Below are 25,977 nucleotides of genomic sequence, written 5' to 3' on the forward strand. Positions count from 1 at the left end.
TGCTTAGAAGATCCAAGTACTATCACTTAGTTGATTGATGAAGAGGATTTGATCAACAATATGTAACAAGGACACCTAAGGGAAGGTTGAGCTATGGTTTTGTAATGAAGTGCAAGGATTGGCTAAGAAAATGGTTAAATGATGTATTCATAACATATTCTAAGTTACAGAGGTTGGTCACACCTAGAAACTTTAGAAGCATAAGTTGTAACAAATTTGACTACAAAGATTGACTAAGTTAGTGAGTGAGTGCCAAACAAGCTAGTTCAAGTCGAGAAAATTTTTAGTTGGAGTCAAGCATTAGAAAATCCTAGTGTGTGTCAAGTGAAGTTCAAATGCCGAGTAAAATTAGATGTTGAGTGAACTTCAAGTGTTGAGTGAAGTTCAAATGTAGAGTAAGATTAGATGCCGAGTGAACTTTAGGTGTCGAGTGCTAGTAAAATATAGTGAATGCCGAGTGAATTCTTAGTGGGTGCCAAGTAACACAGTGTGTGCCAAGGGATAGTTTTTCAATAGTGCTAATCTATTGAATTATGTGAAAAGTCATAGATTTGTCAGATTTGAGCTAACAAAGTTGTCATCTGGAATTTTGTGAACCTGATAGAGGATAAGGATGATGAGCTAGTGGCACAAAAATCTATGTAAACCATTTTTGGGCAAGTTCAAGAGGATTCTTCAAGATTTTTCTAAAGGAAACAAAATGTGGGTTGGATTCACTGAATCCTACCTAATCTATCCAAACCAAAATTAAAGGAGGGAAGAATTGAGTGAGAAAGAGGATTCTAGATTTCTATTTAATGAATCACAAACCTTGAAGTGAAGGTTGCTAGCTAGAGTTGCTGAAATGATTGATAGATTTCAAGGAGGAGGCAAAATAGAGTACAAAGACTTTTCTTCAATAAGTGGTCAGAGGAGAGATGACTACACTAGTATATTAAGCATGGAGACTCAAGGAAATGAAGCTTGAAGGGTGGACAAGCTATCAGTGTTGTAGTGACCAAAGCCAGTAAAATTGTTAAGAGCCGAGAAGTGATCTGAGATCTATAAGATAACTTGTATATTGTAATCAAATCAAAACACCTTCTTGTTACTCTTTAGCAATTATATTAGTTAGGGTAAATGGAAATCCTATGGACTTAGGTTGGTTTAATAGCCATTTGTAAATCCTTTAACAAGGTGACATTCCAAGTGAATGATTCAAGTCTTTTAACAAGGCCCACTTCTAATAGGGTGGTTAAATCCTTTAACCAGGTCATATCTAATAGTGTATTGTAACCTTTAACAAGGCAATTCTTTCAAAGGGCATCACTTCAAAAGAGTGAGAATTGAGTACCATGTTACCAGTGGTTTTTTCCAAACTGGGTTTCCACATAAATAACTTTGTCATGTGCTGATTTTTCATGTGTTATGTTTGCATGTTGATTTATAGTAACCTGCTGATTAGAAATGTTTAAGCTTGGATGAATGAATGGTTGAATTGACTCACTACACTTAGTAAAAAGTTTGAATTGGATATATGGGCCTTGAATAACTAATTCACCCCCCTCTCAGTTATTCTAAAGTATTTCTAATAGTATCAAGCTCTTAAAGGTATTTGGGGATAGTGAGTTGGTCATGAATAAAATAAAAAATTAGAATGTCACAAAGAACAACCTTCTCAAATCATACAAACATAGAGTTTGGGATCTACTTGAAGGCTTTCAGGCTACTAATATTGATAGTGTCCCAAGACATAAAAACAAACATTCTAGTAGGCTTGCAGCCGTTGGTACTCATTATGATATACTAGAGCATGTTGCTAATGAAAAGAAGCAACAAATCAAAATTGGTGTAAGGCCTGTTGTCCCAACAAATTGTACAAATTGGCAAGTGTTTGATTTTGATTTACAAATTGTTAATTTCTTGCAAAATGAAGCAACATTCTCTGCTAGAAATCAGTCCAAGCTGCAAAATCAATATGGGGACCAAATTATGAACCTAAACTCCAATAAATTGTCTATAGGTCTAGTCACCTTAGAGGGAATTTTCAACTCTGATGATCAAGTAAAAGGAAAAGGTTCAAACTTCACTACAAAGAGGCATGACTACACACCTACCACTGTTGCTGATGGAAAGACTCTTAACCTGGGAAAGGTATGTACTAATGTTGAACAAGAAGTTTTCATTAATTTATGTTAGTAATTCAATGATGTTATTGCTTGGACATATGAAGACTTCAAGGGTTTTGATCCAAGTCTATTTCAGCATACCATAGATTTAAACCATGATGCTAAACCTGTTAGACAAAAGAAAATGCCAATCAACCCAAAGATTGAACCTTTAATGAGAAAGGAGCTATCCAAACTTATAGAGGCCAACATCATCTTTCCTATTAAGCACTCTTCATGGGTAGCCAATCTTGTACCGATTAGAAAGAAGAATGGAGAAATTAGATTGTGTGTAGATTTTAGGGACCTTAATAAGGCTTCTCTTAAAAATCACCATCCCATTCCTTCTATGGAACATATTATGTCCAAAGTTAGTGGGTCAAAAAGGTTTTCCTTCTTAGATGGGTTTTTAGGCTATAATCAGGTGTTTGTCCAAGGGTTAGACAGATATAAGACAACATTCACTACCAAATTGGGTACCTATGATTATTGTAAGATGTCATTTGGACTAACCAATGTAGGTGCCACATTTCAAAAAGCAATGGAGATGCCCTTTAGGGGTGTGCTAGAAAATTTTGTGCTATTCTATCTTGATGATATAACTATCTTTTCAAAACATGTAGCAAATAATTTTGATCACTTGAGATAGGTATTTGAAAGATGCAAAGACTAGGGTATGTCCCTGAATCCCAAGAAGTGTGTGTTTGCCACTGACCAAGGAAACCTCATGGGACATATTGTGTCAAGAAATGGGCTAAAAATAGATCCAAAGATAGTAGAAGTAATTCTCTCTTTCCCACTCCCCAGTCATAAGAAAGGATTATAGAGCTTTCTTGGTAGGATCAGCTTTGTAAGGAGATCCTTGATCTTGCCTCCATGGTGAAGCCTCTCACAACTATGTTGAAAAAAAAATTGGTGTTTACTTGGACCAGAGAAGGGAAAGATAGTTTTGAAGAGATCAAGAAATCAATTGCATCAGCTCCCACTCTTGTCAACCTCAAATTTTACAGATATTTCATACTTTAATCCCTTGGAGGAGAATCAAGTATATTAGTTGTTCTGACACAGCTGAATGATGAGAATTTGGAGCTGCCCATTGCTTTCTTTAGTGAGGGGCTTAAGGATTGCGAAGGAAGATATAGCTATGTAGAGAAATAGGTCCTTGCTATCATAAGTGCTCTCAAAAAATTTAGACATCTTTTATCTCGTAATAAGGTCCAGCTCTTGGTTCCACATGAAAGTGTAAAGGAATTCCTATTGAACAAATATATCAATGAAAAAAGAGTTGGATGGATCACAAAGTCATGGAATATGACATTGATATCAAGATCACCAAACTTGTGAGAGGCAAAGGATTGTGTGAGAAAATGGTCTCCTCTTTTGAGACAATTGAGGAGGTTCCCCTCTTAATACAAGATGAGCAACCATCAAAGAGTGACAATCAGAATCATTGGTTGCACAACATCATTATTTTCTTGGTAGAGGGAAGATATCCACAAGGCCTGAATAGAGCTAAGAGAAGATAGATGAGATTGTAGTCTATTCCTTATGTATTGGTGGATGGAATACTATTGAGGAAGAATTCCAATGGAGTCCTATTGAGGTGTATCAAAATGGATTAGTTTAGTAGGCTATTAAAGGAATTCCATGATGGGCATGTTGGTGGTCATTTCTTAGCTAGGGTTACAAAAATGAAGATAATGAGGGCTAGTTATTATTGGCCAACTCTTTTCAATGATTACCAAAAACATGTGAGGAAATGTGAGAAATGTTCTTTATTCTCAAGAAAGAAAAGATTGGCTACCCTTCCTCTCCATACCATCCAAGTTGACCAACCCTTTGCTCAATAGGATTTGGATTTTATTGGTCCAATAAAGCTACCCTCTAGTGCTAGTCACAAATGGATCTTGGCAACCACAGATTATTTCACAAGATGGATAGAGGTAGAAGCTCTAAAAGATACAATAGAAGTCTTAGTGGTTGAGTTCCTTGATGGGATAGTAACTAGATTTGATGCTCCTTCAACTATCATATTAGGTAATGCCAAATCTTTTATTGGAAATCATATATTCTCTTGGGCTCTAGAATATGGAATATATTTGAGCACCTGCTCAAACTATTATCCCCAAGGGAATGGCTTCATAGAATCCTATAATAAGAACTTGATTAGAATAATGAAGAGGACAATTGATGACAATTAGAGGTGTTGGCATGATAAAATAAAGACTACCCTTTGGGCTAATAGAATCATGCCCAAGAGAGAAATTGGGAACTCACCCTTTATGATAGTATATGGAAGGGAAGCAAGGCTTCCTATTTCACTTCAATTTCTCTCTCTTGGACTAGCTCATCAATTAGAGCTAGCTAAAGATGATGCTATGATAGTCAAACTAGTTGAAATAGTGGAACTAGATGAAAGGAGACAATAAGCTATACATACACTTGAGGTACATCAACAATAGGTCAAAAGAAGCTTTGAAAAGAAGGTTGCAGCTAGAATCTTTAAGGAAGGAGGCCTTATCCTCAAGTGGGATACTGATAGAGCCAAGCCAAGTAGGCACTCCAAATTTGATAATGTGGAGTGGTCCATATGTTATCACCAGCTATAAAGAGGCCAATGCTTTTTAGCTATCTAGGCTTGATGGTGAAGTTCTCCCAATCCTAGTCAATTCGATTCACTTAAACCTTGCTTTTAAAGGAGGATAAAGTTTTTTTGTACATACTAGGATAGTTTTATTACCTTCTAATAAGTGCACAAGCACATTTGATCCCTTTTTTAGAGCTCCCTAGAGTTTTTTTTTGTTGGATGCAGTTTTTTGTGAAGTTGTGGGTGGGATAATGCACCATGTCTTGGTTGTGACTCTATGCCAAATGGATTGCTTAAGGCCACCGATCTATTCTTAGTAGGAAAGCATCTTGTTGAGTTGCCAAAAGTGTTGGCCATTTCTAGCCCCTCATTCAGCCCATAACTGATAACCAATCTAAAAGACCTTCAATGGGCTAATTTCTTTGATGTGGGTTAACACACTTTTTGGTGCAATTACCATCTCATGTTAACTTGGGTGTTTCATATGCCGATTTAGTTCAATTCCTTCACATACTGAGCTAGTGTAGCTTTTTCATGTGCCGAGTTGGCTCATTTTTCCTTCATGTGCTGAGTTGTGTATTAACATGCATTTTTTGTCAATTTAACATTGTGCATTAACTAATTTTTGCTATTTCAAGAAGTGACTTTTCTTTCTTTTGTGAAATCATGAAAATGCATGTTGTTTCTTCAACTATGTATTGGGAAATGTGCCTACAAATAAATGCCAAGTGGAGGACCAATTTACTCACCATCAGATTAAGGATCATCTATGGTTATCACTATGTCACTATGCAAAGTTTCAAGGTAGTTATTTCACACGACATAGAGAACACTTGTCAAGTTGGGCTCATTTTCCTTCATGTGCCAAGTTGCAAGTTAAGATGCATTTTTGCACTGGGTTAACATTCTGCATGTCTTTTTAACCATGCATTTGAAATGTGTCAATCAATAATTCCATGCCATGTGTTGGATCCTTATTGCGCTAGGTTTCTTTTTGATCTAATGATAGTCATATTTTTGCATCCTTTCTTGGGTCTCTTGTAAAGATACAATGGCTATTAGATTGTGAAGCATCTTGTGGGTATTTTGAGTGCATCTCAACCGTCCATGGTTATAAAGGAAAATATGTATCTACAGTTGGGTTTTAATTTCTTGTTGAGGAGATTTTGCAGCATCATGGTTGTCCATATTTGAAGATCTACATCAATGGTTCATGCATTTTCTAGATAGACCAAATTTATTCCACATGGGTCAACTCTATATTTTCGTGGTGGGTTAACTTGTGTGTTATCCCATCCCACATTTTTTGATAGCAACATGAATGAATTTTTTGTGGCCATGCCACACCACCAGGACAATTTATTTAATGCAAAAGTGACTCTTTGGTCCTTGTAACACCAATGATGATTCCATTCCATGCCTATTTAATGGTTTTTTCCATAATGATGATCTTTTAGCCACCAAATTCTTTATTTGGCCCTTCCTTGCACTTCATTATAGCAAGTTGATTTCAAGATCAGATTTTTCTCTTATATTCATTTAATGCTCTCTAAAACTTGACTCCACCTTGGGTTGGGGTTCAAACTTCATAGTCAAATCTGAGTTATACCTAATCTATAAAAGTAAGTTGTAAATATTGTTTAAGGGTTCTTCTTTGTTTGTATTTTTGTAGTAGCATTATGTTCTAAATTTTTTTGCTTTCATGAATAGAAAACTTAGCTTCTACCTCATCTTTCTAGTCTAATATATTGTGCATTTTATGCCTTGTATATATTATTTCCTTATTTATTCGTTCATGTTCACATATCATGTATAGCCTGCTACTAAAAGTTGTTATGTGAATTTGTTTCCTTGCAACGTTTCATTAGTTCTACCTTCATTTGAATTTTGAAAGAGTAGATTTGAGCAAAGATTTGTGTATCTAGGTGATTTATTCATGTTTTGTGTAGTTATAGGAAAATTTGTATCGAATATTTCTATCTTGGTGCATCACCTAGCCTTTCCCTTTTAGAAATTTAATTTCTACATTCCTTCTCCATTTTCCTTCAAAGTGGTAGTTAGGTGCATCCTAATAGCAAAGAAAGCCAACCTTCTCTGGAGATTTGACCTTAGAGTACAATTTCCACACTTGGAGGTCATTTCCATGTGTCACAAGGTCACCTAAAAAGTAGTTCCTTAGGCAAGGGTGTAGAATTTTGTGACAATAGTGATGACATGGCTAAGCTCACTCATCATAATATTACATGTATAGAAAGATATTCAAATTACAAGATGGAAGATTAAAGATATCACTAAGTGTAACATGTTCTTAATGTGGTCCTAGAATAATTAGTTGAGAAGGTCTAAAAGATGACTCAATGAATTTTTTTTATGGATTTAGTATTAAGGAAGGACATTTTCCTTTATCATGGAGTATGACATAGAATTAAAATGTATGGATGTGAAGTAATTATAAGCAGTAGTAAGAGTAGAATGTGAAGTTGAGTGGAGTATAGTGGAAGTGAAGGGAACTTCATTGCTAAGATTTCACTAAGTCATTCAAGGTTTTATATTGGGATCTGAGGTTTGTGACCTAGTCTAAAAGGTCTAATAGTGATTGGTTCAATTGATATAACAAAGGAAAGAACATAATACTAAATTTCATGTTTGAGCAATGAGCTCTTCTTATAGTTGAAATTGCATGTTTGGGTAGTGGGCTCTTCTTGCATACATTGTACCACAACTCCTAACAGGGTTGGAATCTCCTAAAAAGGATTTAAAGTCTCTTAATGGTGATTCATATGTACTGAATGTTGTAACAGACTCCTAATAGGGTCCATCCTCTAACAAGGAATATTTATATTAGTACATCATCTTGTGGGCATCATTCCCACTAGGGTTTTCCCTTTGATTAAAGGTTTCCCTAGTTAACATATCTAGTGTAATTGTCTATGTGCATCTTATTATGGTTGTTGTTTACTTTGGTTGAATGGTTAAGTTTGTTTAAAGAAAAAATAAATTAAATGTTGGATAACTAATTCACCCCCCTCTTAGTTATCTTGGTGGACTATTGTTTCTAACTATTGGTATCAGAGCATCAAGTCCTTGAAGATAATGTTTAACAACTTTAGGAGATCCATGGTGAGCATGTTTAAGAAAGATAGTCTAAATTTTGATGGACCAAATTATGAAAGACAATCAACAAAGACAATCATTTCTAAAAGGATTTGAAAAATTGTACCGAGGATGAAAGAGATTTTTTTATGTGTGACATGAGAGCTAGAGAAGCATTATTGACTGCACTTCCTAAAATTGAATATAATCACTAAAAGTTACTTGCTACTTCACATTTGATTTGGAAGCTACTAAAGACACTAAAACCACCATTTAAGTCAGCAGTTTGGATGATAGAGTTGTTGATATCTTGTACCAAAGATTTCACAAAGGAGTCATTGATTGGAAGACTTGAAGTAGTTGAGAATGAGCTTAGAAAGTTTAGAAAATTGACCAAAATATAGATAGCTTTTATTGCATTGAATATTTGACCTATTTTATCAAGGAGCACAAGTGTTAGAGGAGATTTTGCTAGTAGTAGTAGATCTAAGGAGGACAGAAAGATTGGAAAAGGAATAAGCCCTTCTGGTAAGAATCAAGAAATAGGTAAGAAATTTTTTTAATTTTGGACTTATGCTGAATATAGTCATTATACATTTAAGTAGAAGAGATAAAGAGTGTTTCTATGCAAATGAATAAAATTATTCTAATGAGCAAGTTGTAAGTGCTAGTGATGATGAAATTGGATTTGTGGAAATTCAAGAAGAAAGTCTAGAAAAAGTAGCATTGGTGTCACAGGTTGAAAAGAAATCAGATTGGATAATTGACAATGGTTATTTACATCATATGATTGGTGATATGAACAAGTTTGTTGACTTCAAAAGTTAGGATGGAGGCATTATCAGATTTAGAAATAATGCAACATGCCAAGTTAAAAGTATTGGATCTATAACTCTTGATGGTAAAAATAACACTAAGGATGCATATTTTATTGATGGTTTGAAGTAGAATATTTTTAGTGTTGGACAAATAGTAGACAAAGGTTGTTAGTCGTAGTTCACATCAAACACATGCATGATTAGAGATAAAGATGGAAAGGTAATTGGAACAAGAACTAGATCTAGAGGTAATGTATTTTAGTTGAATCCTACTAAAATGACATGTTTGATTGCAAAAGTAGATGACAATGGATTATTGCATAATAGATTTTGTCACATAAGCTTTGATAGTATTGTGAAGACTAGTAGTATGTTTGCAATGAGAGATTTTCCTAAGATTGTAAAGCCTAGTAACGTAATTTTCAAGGAATGTGTGGTGAGAAAGCATAACAGAACTTATTTTCCCTACAAGAAGTTTAATACTATAGCAAAATTGGAGATTGTACACAGAGATCTTCGTGCTCCTACAAAGACAAGGATTCTATGGTGAAAGGTATTTTCTAATTCTAGTTGATGACTTTTCTAGAATAATGTGGGTTGCATTTCTTAAAGACATATGTAAGGCACTTGATAAGTTTAAGATATTCAAGAATAGAGCTAAGAATGAATCTGGTATGAATATTAAATGTTTAAGATCAGATTGAGGAAGAGAATTTACCTCATATGAGTTTTACATGTTTTGTAAAGAAAATGGAATCCAAAGACAATTATCAGCTTCGAGAACCCCTGAATAGAATGGCATTGTAGAGAGAAGGAACATATCTATTAAAAAAGTAGCAAGAGCTATGTTAGCTGAGAATGATGTATCCAAGATATTTTGGAGAGAATCTATGAATACAACACTCTACATTATAAATAGAGTAAAATTACTTCTCTACATTAGTTCTCTAATTATATTTTGGTAGTAAGTATGATATCAAAAGAGATGATGATATTGGTAAGTTTAATGCTAGAAGTGATGAAGGTATGTTTCTTGGTTATTTATTGAAAATCAAGGCTTATAGATGTTATAATTAGAGAACTAAGACTATTATGGAAAGTGAAAATTTGAGAATTGAGGAGAAATTTAGGATACAAGAGAGAATAGTTGATTACAATTTAGATGATGATGTTATTACTAAGACAAGGAATAGTGAGGTATTTCTTGAGATTAACAATGATTTGTAGAATGAAGGAGAGAAGAGGCAAGAGCAAAGCTTAAAACCTTCACTAGAGCCAAGAGTTGAGATAGCAACTCCTACTTTAGGAAATAATATGATAAAGAATCACCCATCTAAGAAGATCATTGAAAGTAAAGATAAAACGCATGATGAAATGAAGTAGAGTCAATGAAGAACTATGTTTGATATCTCAAGTTGAACCTAAGGATACATATGAAGTATGTAAAGATGATTATTGGAAACAAGCTATGAAAAAGGAATTGGATTAGATAGTAAAGAATGAGACATGGGAATTAGTCCCCAAACCAGCAGATAAGAATGTGATAGGAACTAAATGGGAATTTAGGAACAAAATGAATGAACAAGGAAAAGTTTTAAGGAACAAGGCAAGAGTAGTATGCAAAGGTTACTCACAAAAAGACTATGTCTATGAAGATACCTATGTTCCAATGACTAGAATATAATTATTAAGATTATTCTTGGCCTATGTAGCACAAAGGAAATTCAAAGTGTATTTAATGGATGTCTAGTTAGCATTTCTGAATGGAGAACTTGAAGAAGTGTACATTGAGAAACCTAAAGGTTGTCCTTTGATAGATGACAAGGATATAGTATGTAGATTGAGTAAAATATTATATGGCTTGAAGCAAGCACCAAGAACCTAATGCAAGGTTGCACAAGCATTTTACAAAGCTTGGATATAGAAAAGGTATGGCATATAGTAATCTATATTGGAAAGAAATTTATGATGGTTTGATGATTTTGGTAATATTTGTTGATGATATCATATTTAGAGGAAATGATGATGAAAGTGGCAAGTTTTTAGAAGAAGTGAATAAAGAATTTGAAATGAGTATGATAGGAGAAATGAAATATTTTCTAGGATTACAGATTATACAAAATAAAGAAGGAATCTTTATTTCTCAAACTAAGTACTTCAAGGTTTTATTGAAAAGGTTTGGTTTGGAAACATGAAAATCTATTGGAAAACATATGGTAACTAGACACAAGTTATCTACAAAGGATGAGACACCAACTATTGAGAAAAATAAGTATAGATATATGATTAGAGATTTGCAATATCTGACTCACATAAGGGTGGATATAGCAAATGTAGTTGGAATTGTTGCAAGATTCCAAGATGATACCAAAGAAGCACATTATGCAATAATCAAAAGGATATTTAGATATCTGAAAGGAAAATCTAAGTTTGGATTGTGGTATAATAGATCTAATGATTTTACTCTAAGTGCTTATACTGATGCAGATTGGGTAGGTAGTATGCATGACAAAAAGAGCACTAGTGGTGGAGCCTTCTTTCTTGGGGAAAGATTGGTTTCTTGGTTAAGAAAGTAGCATAATATGTTGTAGCAACAAATAATTTTAATCAAGTTGTTTGGGTGATGTAGATGCTAAAGGATATAAGGATAGAAATTAGTGAACCTATTGTCATTAATTTTGAAAACACAAGCACAGTAAATATGTCTAAGAATCTAATGTTGCATTTGAAGAATATGCACATATTTGTTAAGTATAACATGTTGAAAGAGAAAGTTGTAGAAGAAGAAATTTGATTGGAGTATGTGAGTAATATAGAGTAGATTGAAGACATATTCACTAAGCCTCTTCCCAAAGAGACTTTTGAGTATTTTTGAGGTATGCTTGGGGTTATGCACCTTCCTACATTAGAGTAGAAGATGCAAGAGTACATCATTCCAGTGTAATAGAACACCATTTTTGTATGGACTAAATGTTTATGCTTCCTATATGGAGGAGTATCTATGATGAAAAAAGTCATCTAGGACTCTTGTTGGATGTTGTTTTCAAAAGTGTCTATGGAAACTCAAGCTTGTAAGAATCAGTTGTTGTAGAGTTTGATGTAGTGAAGTTGGTCACTAAAACCTTTGACATTGGTTCTAATGGGGAAGAAGTTTTGCATGAAAAACATCATGAGAAGATCATGAGGAAGAAAATAATGAGGAGAAGATAGTTAGAAGAAGTATAGTATGGAATGATAGTTTGACAAAAAGCACATTGAGGTATATCAATGGGGAGAATGATTGATGAAAAGAGTTGAACGAAAGGAAAGATGAATAGTCTTTTGTTGGTATTCTTGGAACTAGATGTTTTTCATCTATGTTGCCATCAATTCCAAAGGGGGAGATTATGTGAAGCATGAATGATAATGATATTCCTAAGAGGGAGTACTATAGATATGTTACATTCATGACTAAGTTTGTCATTGATGTCAACATAGCAGTTTTCTATGGTATCTGATAAAAGAACAAAAAGATCAAGTTGGTATGGATGGCTAATTGATTATTTTAACTATCTAAGGTTATGGGAGATACATATGAGTATCTAGTATATGTGGATAATTTCAAAATAAGAAATGATAAATATGGAAGAAGTTATGTAAGTCTTGGTGATGTTTGTTCTAAGATAGAGTCTATAGGGGCATGTTCTGGTAAACTTGTTATATCTCCTAGTAGAATTGTTATTCTAAGAATTGAGGGAGATGATGTGAAGAAAAAATGTTGGTGATGATGTGGCTAAGCTCTCTTGTCATAATATTACATGCATAGAAAGATATTTAAGTTTCAAGGTAGAAGTTTAATGTTATTACTAAGTGTAATGTGTTCTTAATGTGGACCTATAATAATTAACTAGGAAGGTCTAATAGCTGACTCGTGGAATTTTTTTATGGACTCAATATAAAGGAAGGAAATTTTCCTTTATCATAGAGTATGACATAGAATGAAAATGTATAGATGTGAAGTAATTATAAACAGTAATAAGAGCATAATGTGAAGTTGAGAAAAGTAGAGTGGAAGTGAAGGAAACTTCATTACCAAGGTTTTTATGAGTTATTTGAGGTTTGATATTTGGATCTAAGGTTTTTCTCCTAGTGTACAAGGTTTGGAAATGATTGGTTCAATTAATAGAACAAAGGAAAGAAAAACCTATTAATAAATTGCATGTTTGAGCAGTAAGCTCTTCTTGTACTTCAAATTGCATGTCTGGGCAGTGGGATCTTGTTGCATACATTGTACCATAGCTCCTAAAAGGGTTGGAATCTCCTAACATGGATTCAAAGTCTCTTAATAGGGACTCATATATAATAAATATTGTAATAGAATCCTAAGAGTGTCCATCCTCTAACAAGGAATATTTATATTAGTACATCATCTTGTGGGCATCATTCCCACTAGGGTTTTCCCTTTGATCAAGGGTTTCCCTAGTTAACATATCTGGTGTAATTTTCTATGTGCATCTTATTATGATTTTTTTCTTACTTTTCTTGAATGCTTAAGTTTTTTTTAAAGAAGATAATTATTTAAAATGTTGGATAACTGATTCATCCCCCCTTTCGATTATCTTGGTGGACTATTGTTTCTAACAATGCATGTTGTAAACTAATGAATAATATCTAGTTGTGGAACAAAGCTTGTAGAGTATTGATTCAACCCCCCCTCTCAGTATTATATATTCTTAAAATATAGGTTGATTAAATATAAATACTTGTAACTAAGCATGTAGATGTTGATCTCTATAGGAGACAAGAAAGTGTTTGGCCTTCGAGTATTTTTAGTATAAGCCAAGCCTAATGATTACTGAGAAATATGGATACATTGATGTCTTGTTACATAGAATGTTTTGAGCATAGGAGAGACTGAGAAATGATAAAGATAACATTGAATACTAAGTATGAGAGATAGTAATTACCGATCAATGAAAATTTGACATTCAAATAAAGAATGATGCAAACTTTGAGGTAAACCATTTTGGGATGATATGGATGAGACATTTAATATTTTTAGAGGTTCTTATTGAGGCTTTATGCATTTTATGACATGCATCAAAGATTCCTATGAGCAATGTTCAGCTAATCAAATGAAGAGGCTAAAAAGGAAAACATCTAGAAAAGTCTTTAAGAAATCTTTTAATAGAGTAGATCAAAACCTAAAATGATATGGTGAGAAGAAGTGAGTAGGCTATTCACATGATCATAGAGATGATGAAGTAAAAAAGTGTGGACATTACAAAGAAGACAATAGAGTTGAGTTTTTTATTATAGAATAGTCAAGTAAGAAAACTTATCAAGCAATGAAGAACAATAAAGCTATATCAGGTCAAAGATCATAACATAATGAAGAGAGGAGATCCAAAACCTATTTTTCAAAGAAGATGAAGGACTAGAGTAGACCCCTCATAGTGTAGATCATCAAAAGTGATCAAAATTGTAACTCTAATAGGTTAACTTTATTACTAAAGTAGTGAAGATTTTTGGGTATCAACCCCATGCTAGTTTTACCTTCACCTTGGAGGGTTAATGGGTAACCAATTCTTTACATTACGTGCTTAATTTTCATGCATGTAATTGATAAATTAGACTACATATTACTGCATTTTAATTTTACAAGTTATGTTATGCATGCATTAGATATGAGATGGTAACTATGGTGAATGCACTAAATTTGTGTTAAAAGATAAGAGTGTTATAGATCCTGATTCACCACCCCCCTCCCCGTCAGCATCTTAGTTTCCCAATTATGATTTCCAATAATTGGTATCAAAGTGAAGGTTCTCTTGAAAAAAGTCTAAAAAATTAGGAGTTTAGATCTTGGAAATTGAGGCTTATAAATTGGGAAAAGTTCTTAACAATCAAGTGATTGACATCCATCTCATACTACTACAACTTCAAATAGTAAGAAAAGAATTGAAGAAATACTTGAAAAGGATGAAGGATTTTGACATTCAACTAAATGAGTTAAATTATGAATAAGTTGATACTCAAGGACTATTTAAAACTAGAAATTTAAGTAAGATTAATGTAGACATTGTAGATCTATTAGAAAAGAACAATATCATGAATGATGAAGTCAAATGACTAAAAAGGGAACATGAGATCTAGTCAGTGAGGCTATGTGAAGTGACAAAAAAACCAAGAAAGTTGAATAAGAAAAAGGTTGTAACTATGGAAGATGAAAGGAAAATGGTAGTTAGACTACAAGAAAGGTCATTTGATGTACAAAATCTTTTCAAGTAGACATGATGAATCAACTAATGTTTTCAATTTAGGAGTTAAACATAAATGATATGGAGATAGAAAATATAAGAATATAGAGTGACTTATTAAGGAATAAACTAAAGACTAAGAAAGAACTTGTTGAAAAATTCAACAAGCCTAATGAAGCAATGAAATACTTTGAAGAACTAATGAGATAATGTGGTAGCACTTCTCGATCAGGTCATATAAAAAAACATTCATCTATAGAGAAAGGAGAATCATCCAAGAGTGGAGAACTGAGAAATGCAAAATCAAAAGGAAAAGAAATATGTTATCATTGTGAAAAAATCGATCATACTACAAACATCTACACAAGAAAAAATGATATGCAAAATTTTTTGGAAACTTATAATTGGAACCATTCTTTTTTTGTCATTGATGTCAAATCTATTGATTTGATATATTGCTACCTAATCTAAATGTCATATCTATTTGATTAATGAAGAGGATTTGAGAAGTTGGTCATAATAATAACACCCAAAAAGAAAGGTTGAAGTTATGAAAATGTAGTTACAATGGAAATTTGATTAGATAGACTTTCGTAAAGAAAAGTGTTTGCTTATATCAAGAAATCTAAGCCAAGCCAAGAAAATAGAGCTAAAGGCTAACAAATTTTGAGAGATCCTAGTATCAACTAAACTATAATTAGTGCTGAGAAAATCTAGTGTTGAATGAGAATTAACATTGACCAAGCAAGATAGTTCATGTTGAGCCATAAATATTTATAGTGATCGAGTAATTTAGTGATGAACGAGTTTCAAAATTTAGAGACTATTGATCAATAGTATAAGAATGAATTCAAGGAAATCATAAACATAAAGCTAACACAATTGATTTATTGGGAGATGTAAACCATGTTCAAGATAAGATTGATGACTTGGATCATTAAATTTATGGAGAAGATTAGGTTAAGACCTAATAGATGAATTCTAAATAATGTTCTAGAGGATGATTAGGAATATAGACACATACATTGAATTGAGTTGAACTTGATCATAAACCCTAAAATTTGTGGTGGTGATGAAAAATGGTAAAGCAATAATTGTCTATTTAAAGATGTACAAAGTTGAACAAATCATGTTTGTGTATACATGAAAGGTGTGAGGTAATGAAAGATATACAGACATAGAGTGATCATAAATGCATAATTATGTAAGTGAATGTGAAGCTAAAGGAGAAAACTTGCAAAGATGATGCTTCTATGGATAAGTGTTATTGAGAAGAGTGTTTGGGAAAAAGCACAAACCTGTGCCACCCTTTTATAAAGGAAAAGGTTAAAAAAAGTATAATTGTTCATCTTCAATCACATAAAAATGGTAGTATTATTTAGAATTTGATAATGAAGTAAATTAATGAAATGTGTAGAAATAAATGAATTTTAAGATTATAATTTTAAATAATTATTTGTAATAAGAATTGATATATTTTTCTAATTTTTAAAGACTATTTTTCACTTACTAAAAAATGCTAAAAATTAGGGGTTTAGTTCCCACCATAAAATAATGTGGAAATAAACTTATTTCTCTTCGATCTTAAATTATGTTATAGATAACATATATAGCTAGAAAAATCAAAAATAAATATTGGCTTTAGACCTATATTTTACTTTTTTTAATGATTTATATTTAAGTCATCTGAAATCAATAGTTTTGATCTCCCACTACATTATTAAAAAAAATCTTTTCTAACCAAAAGAAACATTATACATTCTTGAAGAAGACTCTCTTGTCTAGAACATCATGTGATTTTTTAATTTTTTATATTATTTAATATTTTCCCCTTTCTCAAACTTGACATCTTGTCAACTATTAAACTATACAAATGTAGAATTTTTTTGTTACAATATACTATATCTAATTAAAACACTATAAATTCTATATGAGAATATCATTGACTTTAAACTCAATAAAATAGTGTTTATATGTTATTAAAAAAATATCATAAAAAATCTAGTAAGAGTTATTGAAACATCAATTTTCTAAAATAATTTTATTTCTTTAGTAATTGGATACAAACTAGTATAAAATATGCATTTAATAGACATTTCCAATCAGAAAAATATGAGGCCATATATAACTTAGCTAGAGTGCATTTTTCTAGATCATATATTTAAATAAATTTGACTTTTAGATAAAATACTCAAATTTAGTCATTCTGATAAGTCGGTTGGAAAGGTGACACATCTTTTTACTTTTACCCTAGATTGATTGCTTGAAGGATTTCCAAGTGAATAAAGATTAGAGATGATAATGGAAGGCTTATCAGTGAGTCAACATAAGGACTAAATAGATATCCAAACCTCCAAAAGTGAGTTTTGATCACACATATCAAAATCTACTAATTTTCTTCTAATCATTGTAAAAAAATTGTATTGAAATCCTTTTAATAGAGGTTGACCTAATAGTTATTTGAAGACTTAACAATCTATGTCAATCCTTTAAGAAGGTGACATTCTAAATTGAATGAACAAAGTCCTCTTACAATGCCACTTCTAATAGGGTGATTAAATCCTTTATCAAGGTCACATTTTATAGTGTATTTTGTAACCTTTAACAGGGTTGGCTCCTAATAGGGTTAACTTCAAAAGAGTGAAAAATAGTGACATGTTGGTGGTGGTGTTTCCCAAATTAGATTTCCATGTAAAATCTTACTGTCAAATCATGTTGAATTCTTTATATGTTTTAAATTTGATAATGTTTTCATTATGCAAAGAAAATTATGTTTAAGATAGTTTTATAGTAGAGTCCGAGCAATAACAAGACAAGAAGAACAATAAGTGTTTGTGTTTAATTTGTTCAAGTAGTACTTAAGGACCTTGAGTAATTCTAAACATTTCTAAAAATTGGTATCAAATCTTAGGGCTAATAGAGTAAAGTTTAAAGGTACTTAAAGCCAAATATCATGACTCATAAGAGATGTACCAAAGATAAAAAAAGAGAACTTTCATGAATGATATACCTTGATGAGGTTGCAGATATCTAGTATTCGTGATGCTATTGTCAAATTTCTAGATAATGAGTATGTAAAGGTAACAACTAAAACTCTTACTATTGATCAACTAAAGAAAAAGCTCAAACACAACCAAGAAATGTTGGAGACTACCTCAGTCATAAGCTATACCAAGTTTGATTACTTAAAAGATTAAAATAGTGAAAAGAAGATGTGGGACAAATTGAAGACCACATATGGAGGTGATGACAATGTCCTAAGAGATAGATCAAAAATCCTAAGAGAAAAACTTAATGATATGAGAATGATGGAAGGTGAGAACATAGTGCAATACAACAAAAGAGTCAAATAGATTTTTAATGCTATTCATGGTACAAATGGAGAAATCAAGGATGAAATAGTAATAAGTATAGTATTGAGGAATCTACTCCCTATCTATACCATTAGAGTCCCTTTAATTCAAAAATTGAGATACACACCAAGAAACAAATTGAGCTTAGAAGGTGTAATTGTTAGACTTTCTTCTTTGATATGTCTAAATTTTATAAGTACACACCTATTTCTATTGAATCTACATTCAATTTATAAGTAGTTCTTAGCAAAAGAAAAGGTAAACATGTGAAAAGTGATAGTGATAGTTTTGATGAAGAGAATGATGAACTTAAGCCTTCATTGCAAAAGGATTCTAAAGAGGAAGAGGTAAATACAAAGATAAATTACCTATCATTTTTTTGTGTAACAAAGTTGGTCATATTCTTGCTAGATATCCTGATAGAGAAAATAAGGATGAAAGGAAGGAAAGTGAGTATAAAGGAAGAAGAGATCAAAATGACTACAAGAGAGGCAAGGATGAAAAAGGTAAGAAATCCTATTATATTGTTGAAGAAGAAATTGAAAATGAATCTAAGAGTAATGATGATGAAGTTGTTTATGTTGCTATGAAAGAAGATTCAAATGAAGATGAGAAAAATGCACTAATCTCTTATGTGAAAAAAAGTGACAAATGTATCCTCCAATCATATAATTGGTGATAAAGATAAATTTGAAGGTATTGGTCCATACAAAGGTCGATTTGTTAAATTTGGTAATGATATCCAATGTGTTGTAAAAGGTAAAGGCACTATTCAACTGAATGAAAAGATAACATGTAACAATGTTTACTGGGTTGAAGGAATTAACTATAACTTGTTGAGTATTTCACAGGTGAAAAAATCAGGTTACAGAGTTGAATTCCACAATAGGAAGGCCAAGATACATGATGTTATGGTAAGTTGATTAGAATTGGTGAGCATACATATTTAGATTTATCAAATGGGACATGTTTGTTTGCACAAGAAGAAGATGTTTGGTTATAGCACAAAATATTATGTCATGTGAATTTTGAAAATTTGGTGAATATCAATAAGATGAAGAAAGTAAGAGGATTCCTTAAACTAAAGAATCCTAAAAAATGCTATGTGTAAATAATGTTAATTGGGAAAAATGACCAAGTCTAGTTTTAAGAGAAAAATATACACTGCAAATGACATTTTGGAATTGACTCATACTAACCTATGTGGACCCATTAATTTTCAAATATATTTTGTAGATAAGTATGTCATTCCATGTGTTAATTACTACTCTAGAATAATGACTATGATGTTTCTTAAAGATAAATATGATGTTTTTCAGTTATTTAAGTGGCATTTAGCCAGAGTTGAAAAAGGAAATAGGGAAGAGTCTAAAGTGCTTGAGATCTAAAAGAGGTGTTTAAGTCATTTCAAATGATTTCAATACATTCTATAATGACAAAGGAATTAAAAGATGGATGTTAGCACCAAGGAAACCTCTTGAGAATGGAATAGCTAAAAGGAAAAGTACATCAATAATGGATTGTACAATACTATTAATGATGGAGAAGATCATATTAAAGAAATATTGGAGAGAAGCAGTCAATATTTTTTTCTATACCCTGAATAGAGTACAAGTCAAGAAAGGTACAAATGCTATACCTTTTGAACTATGGTGTGGTTATGCTGATAATGTCAAATTTTTCAAATATTTGGAAGAAAATTCTATATACTAAAAGATAATAGGAATGAAAAACTTGATGCAAAGAGTGATGAAGGTATATTCCTAGGATATCCCTATAGGACCAAAAAAATAGGCTAAAAGCATAACATACTATGAGCAAATCACAAACTCAATAATCATATGTTAGTACCCACTAGTCTACCATGAAAGCCAAACTAAACAAAAGAAATCAAACATAATCAAAAACTCCCTTTTCCATTTGTAGCTCCCATGTCCTTCTTTCTTCTCCAAATGATTGTAGCTCCAAAGTTTCCTATAGTGCATACAAAATTGAAGCAAAAGCCTATGATAGTGATAATGCCATGAGAATACTTGAAGTGCGATTTTATGTGAGAGAGAGAATGCAAAATGAAAATTAGTAAAGAATCAAAAACTCAAAGATTCAAGGATTCAAGACTTAAGCATTCTGGCCCAAGAGACCCCAAAATGAGAGAAGAGTGTTCATTTTATAATCAACACTCAAAGTGAGGGTATTGGATTTGTCACCCATAGATGTGCGATGTGGCAAGAGATTCCTATGACGTAAATGACAGAATATGCCAAAAGTAGGATTCTATGACACATGAGAGTCAAATTTGAAAGAGAATCTATGATGCGTCATAAGATTCCTCAACCCACTTAAAGCCAAGAATCTATGATGAATAAGTCAAAGGAGGATCCACGAGGTGTCACATCCAAGTGTCATGATGACATAATATTTTATGGAATATTTGAATTAAAAATCCTTTTATTCCACAAAATAAGAATTAGTAGAAAATGGAATTAATGATGGAAATTGGAACTTAGGAAATTAAGAATTTCCATGGTTTACAAATGATAAACCAATTAATTAATAAAATTAATTAATTGAGGATGATAATTAGGAAGAATAATTAGTGAGAATAATAGAATTAAATTATGGGTTATTTAATCCTATAGAGAAAATTAGTAGATGATTGGCCAAATTGATTAAATGAATGCGACCATATCCTTTGATGAAAGTGTGACGATGATGGATATCGAATAAGATGATGAAAAGGTAGACCAAAACCATGGTCAAATTAATTGATAGATCAAAATTGATAATATGCCAAGGACACATGACATGAATAAATTGATATGTAACATTTAACCGACATTGTAAATGCTACAGGATTGAAATTGATTGATAAGGTTTGATCATAATAACATTGACGAAAACTATCAATATTATTAAAATGGTTGATGATGCCATGATATGACATTGAAAGCCTCAACAACATCAAAGATTGAATGACATGAATGATATTTTGACCTAGCACTGAGAGCCACGATAGTACTAAGGTCAGATTGATAAGATTGATAAGCTGATAGGTTTTCAAGGCACCGAAAGCCACAACAATGCCTAGGAGCAGATAAATGATGATTTATTTGAGATTTTTGATACATTTTGGGTTAATTTGGACCAATTTTGAGTGATTCTAAGTTGATTTGGGGTGATTCTGAGTTGATTTAGGGTGATTTCGAGTTGATATGAAATTGATTTGAAAGGGGATACACATGACGAAATATGGTCAATCTGGCTAGAAGATCAAAGTTAGTAGAATGAGAAAATGGGAAAAATTAGTATGATGAAGTGATGAATTCATAGATGTGAACCATTTTTGAATGTATACAATTTTCCCCTCTTTGATACAATGTGATTTAGAGCATTGTATCAAAGAATAACTGATGAGAAAGCTGCAACATGCCCCAGTAGGGATGATATATATGGGTGCCCCCTCAAGAAATTTAATAAGATAAGAATATGATAAGTCAATTTATTAACAACAACAAGACAAAACCATAGCAACTAACATAATGAAAATCAAATCTAAAATGTGAAAGGTATGAGGCCTAGAGTGTAGAACAGGGTCAATCCATAGCCCGAGAATAATTGCATGCATTACCACTCAAGAAAGACAAAAAATTATGAAAATGATAGTTCATGTTTTTTGTAACAAAGATATGAATCCAACGCAACTGAAAAATTGCAATTTTGAGTGAAAATGCAAAAGTTATGGGCTCTGGAGTGCAACATAGGGGCTCCAGGAGCAGTTCTGGGTATCCTAGGTCCCCAACTATGCCCAAAACTCAACCAAGTGTATCATTGACGTACTTGGTAAGCCCAAGTGAACAATGATAGTACCAAGTGCATCAATGATGCACTTGGGAAGCCCAAGTGGCCTTAGTAAGTGCAAAAAAGTGCTCGAGAAGGCTCTAGGGGCCAAAATCAACATGACAGGGGGCAACTAGGAGCCCAAAAGTAATTGTAAGGATTAACACTCCATAAAGTGACCAAATAATAAAAATTATAGCTCATTTTTTTCATAGGGAAGATATGAGTCCAACGCAATTGACGGTTCATAAATCAAAGTTGAAATGTAAAAGTTATAGCCTTTGGAGTGCAACCTAGGGGTTTCAGGAGCAATTCGGGATAACCTATGTTCCCAAGTGCACGCAAACTCTACCAAGTGAATAAATGATGTATTTGGCATGACCAAGTGCATCAATGATGTAGTTGGGAACCCCAATTGTGCCTTGAAAGTGTAGACTATGCCCTAAAAGGCTCTGAAGCCCAGAAATAGCCCAATTGGACTCAGAATGGCCCGAAACTGTGCGTGCATGCCCAAAATGATGGAAAGATGTCCTAACATGAGGGAAATCATCAAAAATGGTTGTATTTGGTAAAATATGATGAGAAAAATGTAAAACTAAGGTTGAACCAATTGGAAAGCCATAGAAAGGTGATTGACAGTATAGGATGATGCAGGAATGCATGAATGCAAGATGAAGATGATTTGGTGAATCGAAAGACATCATTATGGTGATGGAGAATGAGATGAAGAAGAAAGATGAGATGAGGAGATGTTAGTATGATGGAAAGAATTTTGCTTCTAGAAAGTACACTATATGTCAAATGGAGCTTTATTTTGATATGGAAAATGGAATGCAATGCATCATGGCATAAAGGGCCAGAGCACAAATGCAAGCTTTTTGCGTAAACCAGCACAATGCAAACAGAGAATGACCTTGTCCTTCCTGAGGCATATGTACATGCTCCAGACTCTTGAAGGTACATTCTAACAGACAGAAATAGAAAAGATGACCATGAACCATTCCAGCCACTCTCATAGATCAATTTATATCATCGAGTGGCATAGGTACATGATCAAAGAAAAAGCAAAGCAAAAATAAATCACTCACTAAACAGCGTGAGCAACCAGCTATTCTTGTCCATTAGTACATTCTTGTTAATTTTTTAGGTGTGTTAGGTGTTTTAGATGGTGTTCGATAGGTTGATAATATGATAGCACTATTTGTGGATTCAGTTGATAGGTTCATAGTGACATGTTGGATTTATTATTGGTTCATGTTGTTCAAATATTGTGATTGTCTTGAAAGTGTAGTGCTTTGAGTTTCAATTTGCAAAATGCAAGTGTTTATGTGAAAGGGGTGGTTATCCATAGTGAAAATGTGCAAAGTTTATTGCAAATTTTTGATGGGTTTTGTGATTTTTAGGGTTTTTGAGGATATCTGATTTTTTTGTGTAACTGATTTCTTTAGGACATTTTATGATTTTTAGTGATTTTTTTAGGACATGTTATGATTTTTAGGAATTTTTTCAAGATCGTATTTGAATTTTTAGGATTTTTTCAGGACATTTTATGATTTTTAGTGATTTTTTTAGGACATTTTAGGATTTTTAGGGATTCTTTCAAGATCGTATAAGCATATACAAGCGTTAGCTCTAATTTGTTATGTGATAGATCCAATGGATAGAAAGCACTTAGGGATATGCCCCCAATTCAAATTCAAACTCATGCATCATGTAGGTAATATGCCCCCAGACAAGATGCAAACTATGTACGAAGGCCAATGATAGAGTGTATGTGCAGACTGACGATGCTTAGGCAAGGTAACAAAGGACATTAACCAGTTTGTGAGCCATGATAAGGGACCAAGGATGTCATGAAATATGAAGGATATGATCAAGGAATGATGGAGGAGGAAAAGACCAGATGGTATCCTAATAGATGGAGGAGCAATAACTAATTACACATGGCGTCTGTTTGCTAGGTTTTCACCATGGTACTTGCCCAAAGCACCTGTTTGCTAGGTTTTCACTTTTGGATGAAATTTTTCTCTTGACTCAAATTTTCATGCCAAGATGCATGTTTGCCAAGTTTTCATCAAGGCATCCATTTTTTCATGACTTTTTGCTATTTTTTGATATTTTTTCAAGACTTTTTGCAATTTTTTTGATATTTTTTCACGACTCTTAGATGGAATCAAGAATGTCACTGAAAAATGCTGAGAAGATATCTATTGTTGATGCTACTAGTTGATGAGCTCTGAATCCATGCCTGACCATAACTACATAGGATTTTTTCTGAGTCTGTAGCTAAAATCAAACCACTAGAAAGGTCTCAAGATATACCATCGTGTACCATATGTAAGACAATGTCTGTCTCTTGTGAACCAAGGCATCTAAGGATAATTGGGTCAATAGAAATGTCATGTGGGATGTCACTAATGATGACATATGCAAAGGCTTGGTTGTTGGACAAATTAGGTAGCTAGATTTGGGGATAAACAAATGGATATAAGGGAGGGTTGGGAGGGTTGAGACCAATGACCTTCCATATGCATGTTGATCGAGGGAGCTCCAAAAGACTTTGTGGCATGTTGAAAACTGGATAACTGATACTCATCTTTTTCACTTTGTATCCTTGGAAGCCTCTTGGCTTTTGATTTTTTATGGTCTAATGGTGCCTTTCAAATTTCACCAAGAGACCTATGCTTGCTATCTTTTTCTCTTTTTTCTTTGTAGCTAGAAAGTGGAGTTGGCTCCCCAAAATATGCCAATGTGTTCTCTTTAGGAGAAACTGCTTCTTTATGATCTTTAGTCATAATGCCTTCAAATTCTATTATAAGAGTGTCATCATTTTCGAATTGATCAAAAATTGGTGGTCCACATTGGTCCCAATCCAAATGTTTAGGATAACTTGAGGAGATGTCATCATCAGTGTTGAATGGGCTATGGTTGAAGGTAGATGTATGGGTAACTAATTCAACTGGGTCATTGGGGTTATGCTCAGAGGCTAGGGGATTGTTGGTTTCAAGTGGGATATCCTCAGATGCCTTTTCATCATTCAAAACATCCATAGTCTTACATGTAGGTACTGTGGTACTAGGCGGACCTTTTCGTAATGGTTTAAATCCAAGCCCCAAACTAGGAGGTTGTCCTTCTGTAGTGATAGGTTCAATGATTCATTGTTTTTGAGATCCAAGACCACTGTAGCCATCATACCCTTGTTTTTGCATGATAGTAAACCCAAGTCCATACTTGCTAGGAGCTATCAAAGTGGGTTCTCATTTTGCTTTTGCTTTCTCAATACATATAGATTTATTCTCATTGATAGAAGTATCATTCTTTGTACTAATCTCTGAATGTTGTGCTTGGAGTGGTTGTGATTTACCATGAGATTGGGGAGAAACGAGTGACTCCCTAATGTGAGAGACTTGAGACATAAAGTACTCTCCATACCCATATTCTTCAATCTTCATCTTTTCCTTGGCTTTACTGAGAAGTATATCAACATCCACATACTTAGAGGAATTTGTGGGTTGTGCTTCATTATTTGTTGGGATTTGGTATGCAATGGCATCTCTTAGATTAGCACAAAATTGGAAAGGATCTGGATCACCAGCGATGGTAACCTCCATGCTATTATAGGAAAACTTCAAACATTGATGATATGTAGAAGGGACTGCTTTCATAGCATGAAGCCAAGGGCATCCTAGTATCATGTTGCAATTCATTTCGATGTCTAGGACATGGAACAATGTGTCTTCAGTAGCTGGACCAACTCTGATAGGTAATGTGATGATGCCCCTAGAGAAGCGTTCGCCATCATCATAAGCTTTTATTGTGATTCTTCGAGAGGGATCTATATCATCTTCAGAATAACCCAAATTGTTGACAACCTTAAGAGTACAGATGTTTAGTCCTGCTCCT

The sequence above is a fragment of the Cupressus sempervirens genome, chromosome 7 (assembly GCF_028749045.1).
Source record: "Cupressus sempervirens isolate cs-2001-9-10 chromosome 7, ASM2874904v1, whole genome shotgun sequence".
In the NCBI taxonomy this organism is placed as follows: domain Eukaryota; kingdom Viridiplantae; phylum Streptophyta; class Pinopsida; order Cupressales; family Cupressaceae; genus Cupressus; species Cupressus sempervirens.